The sequence below is a fragment of the Nicotiana tabacum genome, chromosome 20 (assembly GCF_000715075.1).
Source record: "Nicotiana tabacum cultivar K326 chromosome 20, ASM71507v2, whole genome shotgun sequence".
Lineage (NCBI taxonomy): Eukaryota > Viridiplantae > Streptophyta > Magnoliopsida > Solanales > Solanaceae > Nicotiana > Nicotiana tabacum.
The window spans coordinates 94,468,002-94,489,707 of record NC_134099.1 but is presented as its reverse complement, the minus strand read 5'-3'; positions in this window follow the sequence as shown (position 1 = coordinate 94,489,707).

Here is a 21,706-nt window from a genome sequence, read left to right as displayed (position 1 = left end):
ATGCTTCCCATAAAGTTTCAAATGAGCAAAAATCGCTCATAATTGCTCATTTTATCTTTGCCCGAAAATCCTTCGTGTTTCCGAGCAAAGAGGAGCAACTGTGAGCATGTGATTTTTGCCCTATTCAAAATACTCCTATAAAATTAAACAAATAGAATTTTTCCCAATTATGTGCAATTTTTTAGGATTTTATTAATTGTTTGCATTTTGTGCACGTTTAATTTTTATTAAAATCATGAAAATGCCCCAAAAAATATCAAAAATACCACGCATTGCATATTAGACTTTGTGTTCATATTTTAGGATTAATTAGTTAGTTAATTGCTTTATTAAAATGAAAATCACCAAAAAAATTGGCTCATTTTTACATTTTAGCTTTTAATTTTAGATTAGTAATTTTCTGTTTTTAATTTAGGATCAACTAATTTTTATAAACATTATAATTAGATAATTAGCTTAATTTTACAAATTAGATTAATTTAGAATTTTAATTAAAGAAAAAGAAATAAGAAAAGAATTTGGAAAAAAGAGAATTAATTGGGCCAATTTTAATACTCAATCCGTCCAAGACCAAGCCCAAAACCCTTCCATACCCGGTCCAGTGTCCATCCCCAAAACGACCCCATTTCATGTAACGATCCATCCCAACTGTTGATCTCTGATGATCCAATAGTTGGGAACTCCATATCCAATTAATATAAAACTATCTGAATGGAGACTCTCCCCCACATACACCCCTTCATTTCTATCTCCTTTCTCTAAACAAACTTAACCCTAGCCGCCCTTATACTCTTTCACCGGATCCGCCTATCTTCGCCGCCCAGAAATCATTTTACGGCGGCGGAACTTTTCCAAACTACTCCAAATTAACACCATACAATCACCTTCCCATCCCCTCTTCAAATATCCAAACCATTTCCATCGAATCTTCACTCAACTATTCGAATCTTAGATCCGAAACCGAAACCCAAAAATCCTAAGTCACCCAAATAACCCCAAAATCACACCTCATACTCCTCACACCCCTCTGAACCCTAAACTACAGTCAATTTCCCAAAAAATCCCTCCAATTTCTTTGAATCTCAAATCTAAGATCCCATGAACCCTAACTTTTTCCCCTCTTCTGATTTTCGATCAATGTTTGGTTGTTTGAACCCCAAACTTTCATTAGTCGACTGTTCTTGTTGAACAGTTGATTAATGTTAGTTCAAGTTCATGTTACCTTGTGAAAGTTTGGTCAAAATTCGTAGCTGGTCCGGTCTTTTAAAATGAATTTAGGTAATTCTTTTCACTCTCCTGCTTATTTTTTGTTTCTTTTCCTTTAGCATGTTCAGTTTTCTTACGCATGATTTTGGTTTTCATTTTTTTCTTTTCTTTTTGACCGTTAGTTTGGTTACTGGCATCTATCTTATCAGAATAACTGGAGCATGTTTAAAATCTCATCAGTAGAAATTCAATTTGCTTAGGTTCAGATTTAATTAGGTTTAATGTTTAGTTTTTGGTAAATTATTTGTTCTGTTTTTCCTCTTGTGTTTGTTTCTCTTTTAGATGGTTTCAATGATTAGTTAAGTTGATTAGGTTAATGTTAAGAGTTAATTGATTTCCTATTTAGCCGATTCCTGATTAGCTTAGAGTTAGCTTGATTCAATCTGTTTAATTGAAACTAGTTAAGTTTGATTTCTATGTCTTTGCATAAGCATTCTGGATTTTGATAGTTGTTTGATTACAAGTTAAATGCACTATCCGTTTAGGATTAGTTGGTTAAAATCTGTCAATTAGGTTTAAACCTTAGAATGGAAACTTAGACTTTAGTTTAATTTAAGAAATAGAATGTAAATACCTTAGGGTTAAAAATTGAAGCAAGTTTAAGAAACCCTAATCATCTAGTTGATTATAGAAAGTCCTAAATAGATTCTAGAATCACAATAGGATCAGATTTGTTTAGAATTGAAATATCTGGCAACTAAAAGGGTAAAAAAAGGGGTTTCACATTAAGGCAAAAAATTAGAATGTCCTAGATTTAGACAGTTGCCCCACTCTTAGTAAAAAATATGCTGAAATTGGGTAGGAAAAAGGATATACAGCTGTCAAAGATGTTGTACTATTCTGACATTTCCGATTTTAGGTTAGAATATTCTCTTTTGATGCTATCTTTGTGTACACTATAAAAAGAAAAGAATACCTACACTCACATACACTAATCAGCATACAGACCTGAAAAATTCTCTGAAACAAAAATCCAGTCCCAGCTTTTTCTTTTTTACTTTGGGAGGAATTCTCTTTGAGTTCTGGGTTTTTGGAGTTAAGTTATGAGTTGATACTAAAGTTATGGTTGATATATACTGTTTTTTTTCCTGGGCTGCTGAACTACCTGTTTTTAACTTAGCACTTTGGAATCAAATTTTAAGCCACTAGGTACACATTTTATCCTATGCTTAAGTGTTTATAAATCTGAGGTTAAAGACAAATACAAGTTGTTTTTTGTCAAGGATGTGTGTTTATGCTTCATGTTATAATTTATCCACCTAAATGCAACAGCATTGAAGTTTTTCTATGAAATATGTGGCTTTTGTTCATCTAGCTTTCTTATACCATGAGGATATGTTTTCTTGTATGTGTGTTGAAAACAACACTGACCATTTATTTATTTCAGCTGGTATACACTTTTTGTTTTGCATTTGTTAGGTAGTATAGTATGTCCATATGTTTGAAGCATTGTTGGTTTGTGAGTTTAACCTTTAACATGGTCAGATCCATGAATCACATTGCTTTTTCTACTCATTCTTGCATTGGTTATTTGAGTTTGGTTTGATAATATAGTAGGTCCGTATATTTGAAGCCATTTTTCTAAATCGAACCTTTAACATGGTCAGATCCATGAAAGTCTAAGCTGAAACAAAGGTCTGTTGGGCAGTAAGAAACCTTAGAGTTGGAATTAAATGCTAGCTAGCAAGAAACAGCTCTATAGCTGATTTCTTGTAAGTTGAAGTTGATTCGAAAGATTTTGTAATAGCTAAAAGACTCAAAGTTAGGAAAAAGGTTACTCATTACCTTAAATTTTTCTTTTTTAAGACACATAGTTGTATTTAGGAGCATATTGTAAATATATGGACTGTCAGTAGTAAATGGACTGTTGGAATATTTTAGTTTCAAATTTGATTATGTTTGATTATTAGTTTAGGTTCATAGCAGTATGATTTATTTGTAATAAGCATAGCCTATTATCGCAAAACTATTTGAATGTAACACAAGTTGGGTCTGACTTTCAACAAGGCCCAATATGTGAATTACCTGAGCAAGTTTGGGCCCAGGCGAATGGACCTGGGCATTAAGCCCATCAGTTTGACCCTTATTTATGAATTTCCCTTGGGAATAACAGTATAGACACATTCTTTTTTATGTCTTGCAAATCATGCGTATTACACTCTCAAAACTGGAATTGTACTCTGATTCTCCTTGCACAAAAAGTAATTCGATTTATAACCTTTGGTGAAAAACGCGTATATTATGTAAGTTTTGCCTAAAATGTAAAGGTAGATAGACCCAGCTAGTAAACATTCGCGACTAGGCCTGCCTAACGTTAGCTCAATGTGAACCAGCCTTGGTTTAAAATTGGACCTAGCAAGGGCCCTTGAGTTCCTTATTTTTGGGCCAAATTCTTTGCCCAATACAACTTTAACGTCGATTGGTTCCTGACCAAAAAACTAATGGGCTACTGCTGGCCCAATTTCCTTGTCAAAAAATGATTAAAGGCTGAACATATATATAATTAATAGCTTTATATCAAGTTCAAATTAGTTTTAAATAAGAACATCCGTTAGTTTACTTTAATTGATTACAAATCTTTTTAAAATAAATTGAAGCGTGTCATTCACAAATGAATCCTATAATCTATGGCCCTCACATTAATATCATAACTAGTGTAGAAAACACTTTGAACATTTGTAGCTTGCTTTAGTCACGTTTATAATAAAATTATCATAGCTACGGGTACGGTTCCTGTGACGTAGTTATGATACTTAATTTCCAAATCCGGGGGTACTTTTATGTGACCCAGCCACAACTTTTAATAACTTTAATAAATTAAACATGTTGTAGATCGTGGGTATGGTTCCCATGACATGATTCGCAATGTGTATCAAACCAACAACTGCACGACAATTGTAACTTGTTCCAGAATAATTCCATAAATAGTCAAAAGCGATTATAAAGTTAAAATGAAAAATAGGTTTAAAACGTGTAGTAAATCAGATAATAGGCTAATTATTAATAGATTAAGCGACCTTGCTAAGACCACGGAACCCGGGACCTTCTCCTAGGTTAACAGAATTCCTTATCTAGAATTTCTAGTTTCGCAGACATTTAAATAAAATCAAAATTTCCTCAAATTTGGATTTAAAATAAACCGGTGACTTAGGACACCAAATAAACTATTCCAAGTGGCGACTCTGAATTTGAATAAAATAATCCCATTTCGATTAATGTCACTTTAATTGGAAAAACTCCCTTATATCCCCTCTCGGGTGTAAAAAAGAGGTGTGACAATGGGATTTAGTAATTTTGACTCAGTTGTCCTCTGAACATCCAACTGCCTCAACCTCTGAAACAAACTGGCATAAGACTTCCCAAGCAGGGTGAAAGTTTGCTTCCGCTGCTGCCTTTCCTTTCTATACTCCGGACTGGGTCGAAAGCTTGGTCCAGTAGGGTTTCGGTATGTTTGTGGAGGTGGATAAGGATTTTGTGGATATGGTGCACACCATTACGGGTAAGGAGGGGGTTGAGCATATGACTGTGTGTGGTGGACATGGTATTGGGATGGTCTGACTGAATATTGAGGGTCTTGCGGTGGGAAGTAGTGTTGGGGTGGACTATATGGAGCTTGGGTGTAGGTTTGGGGTCGAGGCTAGGTGTAATGGTGAGGTGAACCCCTTGGGCCATGCCACGATCTTGAGAAAACCATAGCAACATCTTCTTTCTTCTTTTTCCCTAACACACCCCCGGTGCCATTCTGGATTGCTTGTGTAGTTGCTTTGATGGTAGAGTAACTCATGATCTGCTCAATTTGAGTCCTTCCTCTACCATCCCTCTCATATTCACCACTTCATTGAAAGACTTACCTATGGCCGAGATCAGATGACCAAAGTAAGTAGGCTCCAAGGCCTGAAGAAAATACTCCACCATTTCATCTTCCTCCATTGGAGGGTTGGCTCATGCCGCCTGTTATCTCCACCGGAAACCATACTCCCTGAAACTCTCACTGGGATTTTTCTCTATCTTAGTCATGGTAGGCGATCTGGGACAATTTCTATGTTGTACTGGAAATGCCGAGCGAAAGCCTGGGCTAAGTCATCCCAAGTGTACCACCTATCGTTGTCCTGGCGGGTGTACCACTCCAACGTTGCACCACTCAACCTTTGACTAAAATATGCCATCAACAATTCACTTTTCCCACTAGCACCCCTTATTTTGCTGCAAAATCCTCTTAAGTGGGCCACGGGGTCTCCAAGCCCGTCATACAAGTCAAACTTGGGCATTTTGAATCCGGCAGGTAGCTGGACATCAGGAAAAAAGCACAGATCCTTATAAGCCACACTAACTTGGCCTCCTAACCCTTGCATATTTCTCAGCGACTGGTCCAAGCTCTTTACCTTCCTAAATATCTCCTCTTGCTCCACGTTTTTGGGTGGCTTCTCAGTTTCGACAGAAAGTTCAAAATGAGGAGTGTAGGAGTAATGATCCAGGACTTTGAAGATGGGCTCTGGGGCATAGTATTGGTTATATTGTGCTTGGAATGCTGGCTCACTAGAAGATCGATGTAGGGTAGCTCGCGGAGGGGCTACAAAGACAGGGGTAGTTAGCGGAGCAGGGTATGCGGTTGCTTTCGGTGGTGGAGCCTGGAAAATTTGGTTTGAGGTGCCGAGATAGTGGTGGTAAGGGTGAAAACCGGTGCATGCTGAGGGGACAGATCAACAATAGTGGGATATTGGGATTGTGATAGTGGTGGTGTCACGACCCCGGTTTGCCCTTCGTGAACCATCGTGACGGCACCTAGTCCTCTACGACTAGGTAAGCCTAAATTGCGGAAGATAACCAAAGTGCAGAATAAAAACAAATTAAAACAGAATGAAGAGTGATAAAATAGTGTTTAAAAGTGTCGTTCGGCATACACAATATTTAACTCTCAGAAACCAATACATATCTCCAAGACCCGGAAACCTATGAATCACAAGCTAAGTATCACTCCAGAATATCTAACAAGGAAAAGAAATACAGAAGGGCAAATGTTTAAAAGCTAGAATAGAAAGGGACTCCTCGGTCTGCGGACGCGGAAGATATACCTCGAAGTCACTGAAGCAGCCGCCTCGCCTCAAGGGTGATAGGACTGAGTCGCAGTACCTGGATCTGCACATGAAAAACATGTGCAGAAGGGGCATGAGTATACCATAGCAGTACTCAGTAAGTGCCAAGCCTAATCTCGATCGGGTAGTGACTAGGAAGGTCAGGGCCCTACTAAGATAAAATAAAGAATATAAGACATGATAGTATAAAATAAGTATTACAGTTGAAACCTAACGATAAGAATCTAATATAGGAAAACAAGGAATTCAATAACTGAAATATAGGCCAAAAACAATCACAAGGAAATGACCGGGGATCTCTTAGTATCCCGAGGATGTCTTAGTACCCTCAATATATGCTAGGGATCTCTTGGTGTCCTGATGATCTCTTGGTCTCCTCAATATATGCTTGGGATCTCTTGGTATCCCGAGGAACTCTCGGTATCCTCAATATATGCTAGGGATCTCTTGTAATCCCGAGGATCTCTCGCTATCCTCAATATATGCTAGGGATCTCTTGGTATCCTTAATATACGTGTCAAGGATCTCTCGGTATCCCGCACCTCAATTCAAATCATAAATACGTACAGGATCTCCCGGGATTTCGTCCCGTAGTCCCAAAGTAAAACACACAGCAGCAACACAAGAATACTCAATTAAGCTCAATTTCGTATCAAGTCAACAAGTAATTCTAAACTAACATGCTTCACATAATTCAATTAAGGCAATTTAAGCAAATAAACAGTTAAGTCAATTAGACATGCTTTTTCTAAGCTAACAACAAGTTTAAATTGCAAGTAAAATGAAACAGGAAAAGGAACACAATTGAAATTACTTAAAGAAAATCAGATTTTCAACAATTAGCTCAAGTACGCACTCATCACCTCACGTACAAGGCATTTCAAATATCAAATATACCGAATCCTAAGGGGAAGGTACCCCACACAAGGTTAGACAAGTCGTTTACCTCGAACCGGCTCAAAATCAACCCGAAACCACGCTCTTTCCACGATTACTCGACTCCAAATGGCCCAAATCTATTCAATTCAATTGCATAATATAAATAACACTTCAAGTAACTAATTCTATAAAGAAATACTACGCTAATATGCGAAATTAGGTAAAATAAGCAAAACGCCCCTCGTGCTCACGTTTCAGAATCAGGTAAAATTTATATTTTCAGAATCCTCACACTCTCCCGAGATCATGCATACCAAAATTATCCAAATCTAAGATCAAATTCCCAATCAAAAGTTGAATTCTAGGTCTAAGAACTTTCTTCCAACTATTTTCCAATTTTCATCTCCAATCCGAAATTAAATGATGAATTCATGTTCAGATTAATGGGTTACAAGCAAAAAGGAGTTAAGAATCATTACCAGCAAACTACCTTCGAAAATCTCTCCAAAATTCGTCTCCTACCGAGCTCCCAATTCAATTTTGTGATATGAACTCAAAACCCTCGATTTTGAACTTTATGTTCTGCCCAGTTAATTCCTTAATCGCGATCGCGGAAGACCAGTCGCGATCACAAAGAACAAAAACCACACGCCTCAGATTTACTCTACAAGAACGCGAAACCCCGTCCGCGAACGCAATGCTCTAGCTCCCTCTACCTATGAGATCGTGGTTGACTCCACGCAACCACGTAGAGAAACACTTAACAAACCACTGCTGCCTTATTTCTTCTATGCGAATGTGGCCTAGCCCACGCATTCGCGATTCAGCATTGCGCATAGCTACGCATTCGCATTCCCTTTCACGCGAACATGAAGGGCTAAAATTCCCTCTACCTCGCCTAAGCCTTCGCGAGCACGATCTTCCCCACGTGATCGCGATGAATAAAAGTCTGCAACACATACCAGCAAAAAGCTGATGCTTTTCCAAGTCCAAAAATGGTCCGTTGAGCATCCGAAACACACCCGAGTCCCCCGGGACCTCAACCAACCCTGCGAACGAATCCTAAAACATCACTCAAACTTGTTCTAACCTTCGGAATGCTCAAAAAAACATCAAAACTCCTATTTTTCATCGGATTAAAGCCTAAGAATTCCAAAAACTCTAAAAAATATGCTTTTGATCAAAAAGTCTATCAAACCTCGTCTGAATGACCCGAAATTTTGTATACACGTCACATTAAACACTACGGAGCTACTCCAACTTCCGAAATTCCATTCTGACCTTCATATCAAAATCTCACTATCGAACCAGAAACTTTAAAAATTCAACTTTCGATATTTCAAGCCTAAATTAGCTACGGACCTCCAAAACACAATCCAAACAGGCCCCTAAGCCCGAAATCACCCAATAGAGCTAACAGAACCATCAGATTTCCATTCCGTGGTCGCCTTCACACTAATCTGACTACGGACAACTTTCCAACACTTAAACTCTCATTTAAGGACTAAGTGTCCCAAAACTCTGAAATTAACTTGGGGAAAGCAGTTAATGGGGGATCGGGGCATTAATTCTTAAGACGACCTGTCGGGTCCTCACATCCTCCTTCACTTAAACATTTGTTCATCCTCGAATGAGCATAGAGACATACCTGATGTAGTTAAAAGATAAGGCTAACGACTGCACATATCCTACTTGGTCTCCCAGGTCGCCTCCTCGACTAGTTGGCCCCGCCACTAAACCTTTACTGATGCAATTTTCTTTGACCTTAGCTTTCTAAACGGTTTGTCCAATATTGCCACTAGCTCCTCAACATATGATAGATCCTTGTCCAACTGAATTGAACTAAAATCCAACAAGTGCGACGGATCATCGTGATACCTCCAGAGCATCGAAACATGGAATACCGGATGAACTCTGACCAAGCTGGGAGGTAAGGCAAGCTCATAAGCAACCTTTCCAACACGCCTCAATATTTTAAAAGGGCCAATAAATCTCAGACTCAACTTTCCTTTCTTCTCGAATGTCATGATGCCCTTCATAGGAGAAACCCGAAGCAGAACCCGCACTCCAACCATATAGGAAACATCACGAACCTTTCGGTCCGCATAACTCTTCTGTCTGGACTGGGCTGTGCGGATTCTATCCTGAATCACCTTAACCTTCTTTAAAGAATCCTGAACCAAGTCAGTGCCCAATAGTTTAGCCTCACCCGCCTCAAACCAACCCACCGGGGATCTATACTATCTACCATATAAAGCCTCACACAGTGTCATCTGAATTCTAGACTGATAGCAGTTGTTGTAAGCACAGAGCATATCCTCAAGAATCTAAATAGTGCGCTCGGACTGTCCGTCCGTCTAAGGGTAATAATGTACTCAACTCCACCCGAGTACCCAACTCATGTTGAACGGCCCTCCGAACTATGATGTGAACTAAGTACCTCTATCTGAAATGATGGACACTAGAATACCATGAAGACGAACAATCTCCCGGATATAAATCTCCACCAACCGCTCTGAAGAATAAGTAGTACATACAGGAATGAAATGAGCAGACTTGGTCTGTCGATCCACAATCACCCAAATAGCATCGAACTTCCTCAAGGTCCATGGGAGCCCAACTACAAAGTCCATGGTGATCCGCTCCCACTTCCACTCTAAAATCTCTATTTGCTGAAGCAACCTACCCGGTCTCTGGTGCTCATACTTTACCTGTTGACAGTTGAGACACCGATCTACGAATCCAACTATATCTTTCTTAATCTGCCTCCACCAATAGTGTTGTCTCAAATCCTGATACATCTTCGTGGCACCCGGATGGATGGAATACCGCGAAATATGGGTCTTCTCTAGAATCAACTTTCGAAGACCATCGACATTGGGTACACAAATCCGACCCTGCATCCTCAACACCCCATCATCACCAATAGTCACATCTCTAGCATCACCGTGCTGAACTTTGTCCTTGAGGACAAGCAAATGAGGGTCATCATACTGATGCTCCCTGATACGATCAAATAAGGAAGACCGATAAACCACGCAAGCTAGAACCCGACTAGGCTCCGAAAGATCCAATCTCACAAACTGGTCGGCTAAGGCCTGAATATCCATCGCCATAGGCCTCTCCGATGCAGGTAAATAAGCCAAACTCCCCTAACTCTCTGCCCGGCGACTCAAAGCATCAGCCACCACATTGGCCTTGCCCGGGTGATACAAAATAGTGATGTCATAGTCTTTCAGCAACTCTAACCACCTCCTCTGGCGCAAATTTAGATCCTTTTGCTTGAATAGGTGCTGCAAGCTCTGCTGGTTAGTATAAATCTCATAGGGAACCCCGTATAAATAATGGTGCCAAATCTTCAGGGCGTGAACAATGGAAGCCAACTCAAGGTCGTGAACAGGGTAGTTCTTCTCATGTATCTTCAACAGTCTGGATGCGTAGGCAATCACCTTACCGTCCTGCATCAATACCGCTCTGAGGCCAATCCTCGAGGCATCACAATAGACCGTATAAGACCCCGAACCTGTAGGTAATATCAAAACTGGTACTGTAGTCAAAGCTGTCTTGAGCTTCTGAAAGCTCGCCTCACACTCCTCCGTCCACTAAAACGGAGCACTTTTCTGGGTCAACCTGGACATAGGGGATTCAATCGATGAAAACCCCTCCACAAAACGACGGTAGTAACCCACCAGGCCAAGGAAACTGTGGATCTCGGTAGATGAGGATGGTCTGGGCCAACCCTGCACGACCTTTATCTTCTTTGGATCCACCTAAATACGCTCACGCGATACCACGTGGCCTAAGAATGCCACTGAATCGAACCAAAACTCACATTTGGAGAACTTAGAATATAACTTCTTCTTTCTCAGAGTCTAAAGCACAGTCCTCAGGTGTTGCTCATGATCTTCCCGACTCCAGGAATACACCAGAATATCATCAATAAAGATAATGACGAACAAGTGTAATGATCATACCGAGTCCTGAAAGCAGTCTTCGGGATATCTGGCTCCCGAATCTTCAACTGATGATAACCTGAGCACAAATCAATCTTAGAAAACACCAGTGCGCCCTGAAGCTGGTCAAACAGATCATCAATACGAGGCAAAGGATAACGGTTCTTAACTGTCACTTTGTTCAACTGGCGATAATCAATACACATACGCATAGAACCATCCTTTTTCTTCACAAACAAGATAGGAGCACCCCAAAGTGATATACTGGGCCGAATAAAACCCTTATCACGCAATTCTTGTAATTGATCCTTCAACTCAGGAGGAGCCATACGATACGAGGAATAGAAATGGGCTGAGTTCCCGGCAATAGATCAATGCCAAAATCAATATCTCTATCAGGCGGCATGACCGGATGGTCAGCTGGAAACACATCGGGAAAATCCCGTACTACTGGAATTGAATCAACTGAAGGGGTATCAATACTTTCATCTCTCACATAAGCTAAATACGTGTCACACCCCTTCTCAACCATACTGAGCATTAAGAAAAGAAACAACTCTCCTGGGAGTGTGATCTAAAGTACCCCTCCACTCAACACGCGCTACACCTGGCATAGCTAGTGTCACGATTTTGGCGTGACAATCAAGAATAGCATAATGGGGTGACAACCAGTCCATGCCCAAGATAATGTCAAAATCTACCATGCTGAGCAACAATAGATTAGCTCTGGTCTTAAAACCACTAAGAGCAACCAAACATGACCGATAAACGCAGTCCACAATAAGAGAATCTCCCACAGAAGTAGAAACATAAACAGGGGAACTCAAATAATCTCGAGATACACCCAAATGTGGAGCAAAATAAGAAGACACATAAGAATAAGTGGAGTCTAGATCAAATAGAACCAATGCATCTCTATAACAAACCAGTATAATGCCTATGATGACAGAATCTGAGGCTACAACCTCGGTACAAGCAGGAAGGGCATAGTATCGAGCCTGACTTCCCCCTCTAGGGTGACCTCTACCTCCCTGACCTCCACCTCTGGCTGGCTGAGCAGGTGGGGTAGCAACTGGAGCTGTAACCATAGCCTGAGAACTCTGTGGGGCATGTTGTGGCTGAGAATTCTGTGGAGGCGCACTCCTCCCAAGTCTAGGGCAATCCCTCACCACATGGCATGTGTCACCACACTCAAAACAAGCTCTGGGAGGATGTGGTGGTTGTGACTAGCTTGGGCCAGGTCTGCTGGACTGACCTTTGAAATCACCCCGCGCAGAAGGCGCGCTAGATACCGATGGTGTATAATAAGGCTCCTGAAGTCTAGGAGGAGCGGGAATACCACTGGCTGCTAGAAGAGCTGAATGAACAAGGAGACTCATATAACCCCTATAATGGTGACCTGCAGCTGGGGAACGGGCACCAGAGAAATGCCCCGACTCTCGAGACCTCTTGGCCTCCCTCTCCTCTCTATCCTTAGCATGCATACCCTCAATCCTCCTAACAATTCTCACCACCTACTGATAAGAAATATCCATCTCCAACTCACGAGACATGCTAAACCTGATGCTGGGAATAAGGCCCTCAATAAACCAGTGAACCCTCTCGCGAACAGTAGAAACCAAGGCTGGCGCATGCCTAGCCAAACTAGTGTAACGGACAGCATACTCTGAGACAGTCATAGCACCCTGGCGAAGATGCTAAAAATCTATGCGCCATGCGTCCCTAAGGCTCTGAGGAACATACTCTCTAAGGAGCAGATCTGAAAACTGAGTCCAAGTTAGTGAAGCAGCCTCATTCGGACTGTCTAACTCATAGGTGTGCCACCACTCATAGGTAGCTCCTCAAAGCTAGAAGGTAGTGAAGGAAACCCCACTCGATCCTGATATACCTATGGTACGGAGAATACGGTAAATCTCATCTAGAAATCCCAAAGCATCCTTCGATGCTAGACCGTTGAATACAGGAGGCTTGTACCTCTTGAACCTCTCAAACCTCAACTGCTCCTCATCGGAAGCCGCTGCCCTGCCCTTGGGCTGAATTGGCACTACAGGCGGTACAGAAATAATCTCAGGGACCTGCTCAACATGTACTCGCTACTTAGGAGTGCAGGCGGCGGGAGTCTGTGCTCCTCCCTCGGCCTGAGATGTAGCTGCAACAAGGGGAAGCAACCCTGCCTGAGCCAGAGTGGTGTACATGCTCATGAATTTTGCTAGAGTCTCCTGAAGAGCTGGAGTAGTAGTAGCAGTAGGCGTGTCAGGTGCCTGGACTCCGGTTAGAACTGCTTGTGGTACCTCGGCAGCAGCTCGCGCAGGTGCTCTGGCTACACTACGTGCGCGTCCTCAACCTCTAACCCAGCCCCGGCCTCTGACGACTGCAGTAGGGGGCACGGGTGCCTGATCATCTCGGGTAGCGCGTTTCCTCACCATCTGTGAGAGAAAAAAAGAGAAAAGTTTAGAATGTGATGTCAAAATATCGCACGACAAGGAAATCAAATAAAGTGGAAATTTTCCTAATAGTTACATAGCCTCTCGTAGATAAGTACAGAAGTCTCCGTACTGATCAATGAGACTCTAATAAACTGGCTTGTGATCTATGACTCCTATGAACCTAGAGCTCTGATACCAACTTGTCACGACCCCGGTTCGCCCTCCATGAACCATCGTGATAGCACCTAGTCCTCTACGACTAGATAAGCCTAAATTGCGGAAAATAACCAAAGTGCGGAATAAAAACAAATTAAAATAGAATGAAGAGTAATAAACAGTGTTTAAAAGTGACGCTCGGCATACACAATATTTAACTCTCAGAAACCAATACATATATCCAAGACCCAGAAACCCATAAATCACAAGCTAAGGATCACTGCACATTACTCTAACTCCAGAATATCTAACAAGGAAAAGAAATACAGAAGGGCAAATGTTTAAAAGCTAGAATAGAAAAGGACTCCTCGGTCTGCGGACGCAGTAGATATACCTCGAGGTCGCTGGAGCAGCCGCCTCACCTCAAGGGTGATAGGACTGAGTTGCAGTACCTGGATCTACACATGAAAAACATGCGCAGAAGGGGCATGAGTACACCACAGCGGTACTCAGTAAGTGCCAAGCCTAACCTCGGTCAGGTAATGACAAGGAAGGTCAGGGCTCTACTGAGATAAAATAAAGAATATAAGACATGACAGTATAAAATAAGCAGTACAGTTGAAACATAAAAATCTAATACAGGAAATAAAGGAATATAATAACTGAAACAGAGGCCAAAAACAATCACAAGGAAATGACCGGGGATCTCTCAGTATCTCGAGGATCTCTTAGTACCCTCAATATATGCCAGGGATCTCTTGGTATTCTGAGGATCTCTCGGTATCCTCAATATATGCTTGGGATCTCTTGGTATCCCGAGGATCTCTCGGTATCATTAATATATGCTAGGGATCTCTTGGTATCCCGAGGATCTCTCAGTATCCTCAATATATGCTAGGCATCTCTTGGTATTCCGAGGATCTCGTGGTATCCTCAATATACGTGCCAGGGATCTCTTGGTATCTCGCACCTCAGTTCAAATCATAAATACGTACAGGGGATATCCCAGGATTCTGTCTCATAGTCCCAAATTAAAACACACAGCAGCAACACAAGAATACTCAATTAAGCTCAATTTCGTATCAAGTCAACAGGTAATTCTAATCTAACATGCTTCACATAATCCAATTAAGGAAGTTTATGAAAATAAATAGTTAAGTCAATTAGACATGCTTTTTCTAAGCTAACAGCAGGTTTAAATTGCAAGTAAAATGAAACAGGAAAAGGAACACAATTGAAATTACTTAAAGAAAACCGAATTTTCAACAATTAGCTCAAGTACGCACTCATCACCTCTCGTACAAGTCATTTCAAATATCAAATATACCAAATCCTAAGGGGAAGGTCCCTCACACAAGGTTAGACAAACCACTTACCTCGAACCGGCTCAAAATCAACCCAAAATCACGCTCTTGCCACGAGTACTCAACTCCAAACGGCCCAAATCTATTCAATTCAATTGCATAATGTAAATAACACTTCAAGTAACTAATTCTACAAAGAAATTCTAAGCTAATACGTGAAATTAGGTAAAATGACCAAAACGCCCCTCGGGCCCACATCTCGGAATCAGGTAAAATTTATATTTTCAGAATCCTCACACTCCCACGAGTTCATGCATACTAAAATTGTCCAAATCTAAGGTCAAATTCCCAATCAAAAGTCGAATTCTAGGTCTAAGAACTTTTTTCCAACTTTTTCTCAATTTTCATCTCCAATCTGAAATTAAATGATGAATTCATGTTCAAATTAATGGGTTACAGGCAAAAAGGAGTTAAGAATCATTACCAGCAAACTCCCTTCGAAAATCTCTCCAAAATTCGTCTCCTACCGAGCTCCCAATTCAATTTTGTGATATGAACTCAAAACCCTCGATTTTGAACTTTATGTTCTGCCCAGTTAATTCCTTAATCGCGATCGCGAAAGACCAGTCGCGATCACGAAGAACAAAAACCACGCACCTCAGATTTACTCTATGCGAACGCGGAACCCCGTCCTCGAACGCAATGCTCTAGATCCCTCAACCTACGTGATCACGGTTGACTCCACGTCACCGCGTAGAGAAACACTTAACAAACAACCGCCGCCTTATTTCTTCTATGTGAACGCGGCCTAGCCCACGCGTTCGCGATTCAGCATTGCTCATAGCTACGCGTTTGCATTCCCTTTCACGCGAACGTGAAGGGCAAAAATTCCCTCTGCCTCGCCTAAGCCTTCGCGAGCGCGATCCTCCCCACGAAATCGGGATGAAGAAAAGTCTGCAACACATACCAGCAAAAAGCTGATGCTTTTCCAAGTCCAAAAATGGTCCGTTGAGCATCCAAAACACACCCGAGGCCCCCGAGACTTCAACCAACCCTTCCAACCTATCCTAAAACATCACTCAAACTTGGTCCAACCTTCGGAATGCTCAAAACAACATCAAAATTCCTATTTTTCATCGGATTCAAGCCTAAGAATTCCAAAAACTCTAAAAATATGCTTTCGATCAAAAAGTCTATCAAACCTCATCTGAATGACCCGAAATTTTTCACACACGTCACATTAAACACTACAGAGCTACTCCAACTTCCGGAATTCCATTTCGACCCTCGAATCAAAATCTCACTATCGAACCGGAAACTTAAAAAATTCAACTTTCGGCATTTCATGCTTAAATTAGTTACGAACCTCCAAAACACAATCCAAACACGCCCCTAAGCCCAAAATCACCCAACAGAGCGACGGAACCATCAAACTTCCATTTCGAGGCCGTCTTCACACTATTATGACTACGGTCAGCTTTCCAACACTTAAGCTCTCATTTAGGGACTAAGTGTCCCAAAACTCTCCGAAACTCAAAATCGAACATCCGGGCAAATCAAAATACAAAAATAAACTTGGGGAAAGCAGTTAATAGGGGATCAGGGTGTTAATTCTTAAGAGGATTGGCCGGGTCTTCACAGGTGGGATGAAAGCAGGGTTTTCTGTATAATTGGCAGGGAATGACGGTGGAGATTGCCCCTTGATACATGCTTGGTACATTTCGGACATTTGGTGCTTCAGCTTATGTAGCTCTTCTTTCAAACCAGACTCAGATTCTACCATCTCTCTTGGTGGGTCAGCAACACTTGCGTCTAATTCTTTGCTAGCCATGATCGCCTTGTGTTTAGACCTGGTGTTATATGGGTGGCTTGCTAGAATGCCAAACAAACTAAACACCTTCATGTACTCAATAACAACAGCAAACTTGTTAGTGTTTAAGAGTTTTACAGATAGGCAACTGCATGTTTGGGATGCAATGCACCTGAACAATTAACTGCTTCTATTATGTATTTGAACGGTTGCATGCTTCATCCCGGCCTTAACTAACTCTTTTCACTTTGCACTTTCTCTTCTCTCTTTTTCTTTTCTTTTTCACTCCTGCCTTTCTTTAGTTACTATTCATTTTCCCACTTGGTTCTTGTCGCTCCCCTTTTATTTTTATGCTCGTTTTTGTTCCTCTTGTTTTGTCATTCTTTTTTTTCATTTTTTTTCACTCAATTTTTCTTCTCTTTTCTTTTTATGGTTATGATCAAATCCTATGGATATTTTCTGTGTATCATGATACCGCATGAATCAAATCATTACGTAGTTTAGGTATAAATGTGAAATAAAAGCAAGAAATTTTTTTGGGTTTTCAATATTTCGTTAAATAAAATCTTTTTTGGGTTTTCTATTACAAGGACTCTGACATAAAGACATAGAAAGACAGAAAGATAGAACAGACTCAAAGAAGACTAACAGACTCTAGAAAAACTAAAATACAGACTCGAAAAGAAAATCAGGAATACATAGGTGTGTCCAACACTACTCCATGGGCCCGCAGGACATCAGTCGGTCTCGCCACGGGCCTACGTGTCATATCTTCTTGGAGGCGATATAGGTCGTCCATTATCTGACAGACAAAAATCATCACTGCAGCGAAGAACATGGATCTGGCCATATCCTCGCACTCATGGCATTTCATGATGACATAATCAGCAATCCCTCTAATCCTTTCTCTAATGATACCCTTTTCTTGGAGTAGGCGTCCAATCTACTGAGACCTGGCCTTCAGAACCTGGGTGGCCGTATGGTTTTGCTCTTGTAATTGTTGCATGTCTTCTTCCAATTGAGACATCAATGCATAACGATGCTCTCTTTCCTCTTTAAAGTTCTTCGTTTGCTGAGCCATTTCATTCTCAAGAGTGGTTAGCTTTATCTATAAACCCATGAATCCTTTGTCGTACTTTTCCTTCAACCGCTGGACGAACCTTGCTCTTTCTTCTGCAATCCTGGCCAACGTTTCCCGGGCCTTTGCTAATTCACCCTCGGTCTTTTCCAAGTCAGCCCCATAATCACACACTTTTCGCCTAGGGTTGTGGATGAGTTTTTCATCTTTTCCACTTCTGGCCGGGTTTTCAGCTGCCACTTTCATCTTCTGGATCTGGGCCCGGAGGGCTTCATTTTCTTAGGCCAACCTTCTCTTTTCACCTTCATCCGCAGCGGCCTGTAAACCACTATCAAATTTAAGGTCTTTGATTTTCCTTCTAATTTTCTTATGGTGACCCTATATTCATTCTCTTTGGTCAACCAGGCCCATTGTTCTTGCGATACTTCAACAAATTCTTGGATGTGGGGCCTTTTGGTTAGCCTTTCAAGTTTAACACTTGTTGCGACTCTCTTTCTAGACCAAGAAAGATAACCAGGGGACACCTCGCTCCTAGACAAGTCACATACTCGGGTGTTCGCCGTCAAATATTGACACTCGCTCCAGATTCGGCGAACCACTGCTTTATGAAATTGGCCATCAGAGCGGGCCTCAACTACATAAACACTAAGGTCTTCGTCTTTTGGAACTACCTAGCATCTTCCTAATTGTCTCAAAACCCGGTACAGGGCATAGGGCTGGATACTTCGAAGACCCATTAGGAGGAAGTAGGGACCGGTGGCAAGCATGTACACAACCTCATCAATGGGAAGCCAACCTAGTATCCACTCTATCTGACTTGCAGTTATGGAACGAAGGCGGGATATCCAATCTTTGACCCCTTCTGGCGTTTCGAACCCCGTGATCCTTGTACCAAACTCATCAATGCAGATTTTCCCTATAGACCCGTAGTTCATGTATTGGAGATGATGACAAAGGTACTCGATCATCCATATTTGTAGTAATAGATTGCACCCCTCGAAAAAATCTACTCTGGCCTTACAAACTGTGAGATCTCAAAATATATCTTATACGATCATAGGTGCGAGAGTGCTCTTGGAATGGGTAGTCAAAACATTGATGACTCCATCTACCCGTAAATCAATATTCCCGTCCTTCCTAGGAAATACTAGAAGACCTAAGAATGCCACTATGAAAGCGAAGCATCTATACTCTTCCCACTTTGATTGGTTTCCTTTACTACAGATTCCACTTTTCGGGTCTTCAAATCCTCTTACATGCCCATACCGCTGGTATATAAAGTATAGAGTGGAAAATCCACATGCCAAATCTACATACTAGACCTGCCTGCTTATTTTTAGTAAGTCTAGAAACTTGTGGGGAGTGACGGTCCTTGGAGCTACCAGATATTTATGTCTTAAACCCTCTGTACTCCCGGCATAACCCGCTATCTCTTTCAAGGTAGGTGTACGCTCGAAGTCCGAGAAATGCAGAACGTTGTGAGTCGGATCCCAGAATGTCACCAATGCTTTTATTATATCACCCCTAGGCTTAATCTTCAACAATCCGGTAAGTGCCCCTAGGTAATGGTTGACTGTGTCTCGTCCTTGTTCACCCAAATCTTCCCACCACATGTGAAGTGCCTACGAAATCTTAGTCATAACCTTCACCAGAAAATTTTGAATCGTGCTCATTCTGCACATTTAGATTAGGGTGATTGGTTTAAAACAGAGTGAGTTTTATTTAAAAATTAATAAAAAGGTTTATTTTTGCAAAATTCAAATAATTCAGGGCTACTATAGCAAATACAGCCCTTCAGCACTTCAAAAGAGAAGATTTTAGGGTTGTGTTTGCCAGGTGGCCAAAAATTGACAAAGAAACCGTCGGTGGCTATTCTAGCAAAAACGGCCTTCCAGCGTCTCGTTGGGACATTTATGGCTATTTAGACAAAAACGGAATCACCCACTTTATTTACGACAAAATGACGACATTTCATATTTTTTGGTTATTTTTGTGGGCTGGACCCGATGAGGGTTACCTACGTATCCCACATCCGGTGATAATCAAACTCACGTAGTTCGGTCAATTTTGACGTAACAAGAAAATATGACTTATTTTGGAATGACCTTTCCTCTTCTTTTTTTCCAAATTTTGGCACAATTTCGGGGTATTCTGGACACCAGTGTTTTTGTAAACGGATGATTTTCTCTCTCCTACCTCAATCTTGGTTTTACTTTGATTTTTCTAAAAGCAGATCAACATGCAAGACAAAACAAATAAATGCACAAATAGCACATAAAATACATCAGGATGGTCTTTTATTTTTCGGGTACACTTGTCCTAGACGGACCCAACTCCTATGTTCAGTCCCCAAAGTCGAATGCATGTGATGCAAACAAGTGTTCCTACTAGGGATCCGACATGTAGCTATGTTATTCTAGGTTTAAATCCTGGGTGTATTGTTCTAGACCTAGCTTACTCGAGGGGACAACTCGAGCCGAGGGGGGAAACGTACCGGTAACCAAAAGGCCATCCGGTTTTGTAATGGATCCGATCCTCGCTCTAAATTAGGGTATGACACTAACAGAAAAGAAGTCACGCCAGCGTGCACTTCCTAGAAGATTTAGAAGAGAAGGGTTTCGTAATAGTTTATACACAGTTCAAGTAATCTCAAAGTAGTACAAAGCGGCATTTAGCACATTAGAGTCAAACACGTAAAAATGATAATAAATGAAAGCCAAGTATAACAATTATTCTAAACTCGAATTGTTGAACCCTGAACTAGAAGTTCTGGGTTCGATTCCTAGCAGAGTCGCCAAATCTGTCACACCTCCTTTTTACCCGAAGGGATAGAAGGGGAATTTTTTCAATTAAAGTGACAATAATCGAAACAGGATCACTTATTCCAATTCAGAGTCACCACTTGGGATAATTTTTTGGTGTCCCAAGTCACCGGTTTAAAATCCCGAATCGAGGAAGTTTGACTCTGTTTATAGTCCGCGAAACATAGAAATCCAGGTAAGGACTTCTATTAATCCGGGAGAATATGTTAGGCATTCCCGAATTTCATGATTTTAGCATGGTCGCTCAACTATTATTAATTGGCCTAATTATCTGATTAATTACATATTTTTTAAAAAACCTATTATAAATTTTTAACCTTTAACCGCTTTTAATTATTTATGAAATTATTCTGGAACAAGTTACGAATGTCGTACACTTGCTTGTTTTGTACATATCGTGAATCGTGTCACGGGAACCGTATCCACGATCTACAACATATTTAATTTATTAACATTATTAGAAATTGTGGCCAGGCCACATGAAATGTGCACCTGGATTTGGAAATTATGTATTACAACTACGCCACGGGAACCGTACCCATAGTTATGATGATTTTTATTATAAACGCGCATAAAGTAAGCTACGAAGGTTCATATTTAAACTAAGTCGGAATTCAATATAAAGTTACTAATTATAGATAGGCATTGGGAGATATGTTAAGCCTTTAATTATTTCAAAAAAATTGGGACAGCGTTAGGCCCACTTTGCTATCTAAAAAAACTTAATGAATAAAAATTCTGAAGTTGATTGGGCTTGAAATTGAGCCTAAAAATGAAAAGAAGCAAAAAACAAGACACGCCAGGTCTGGTTTCGACCAAGCTGCCTCATCTAGGCCAATACCAAGCCCAATTGCTGCTAAGGCCCTATTGAAGCTCTACCCTCTCAAATACACATATAACAAAAATATCGCATAAATTC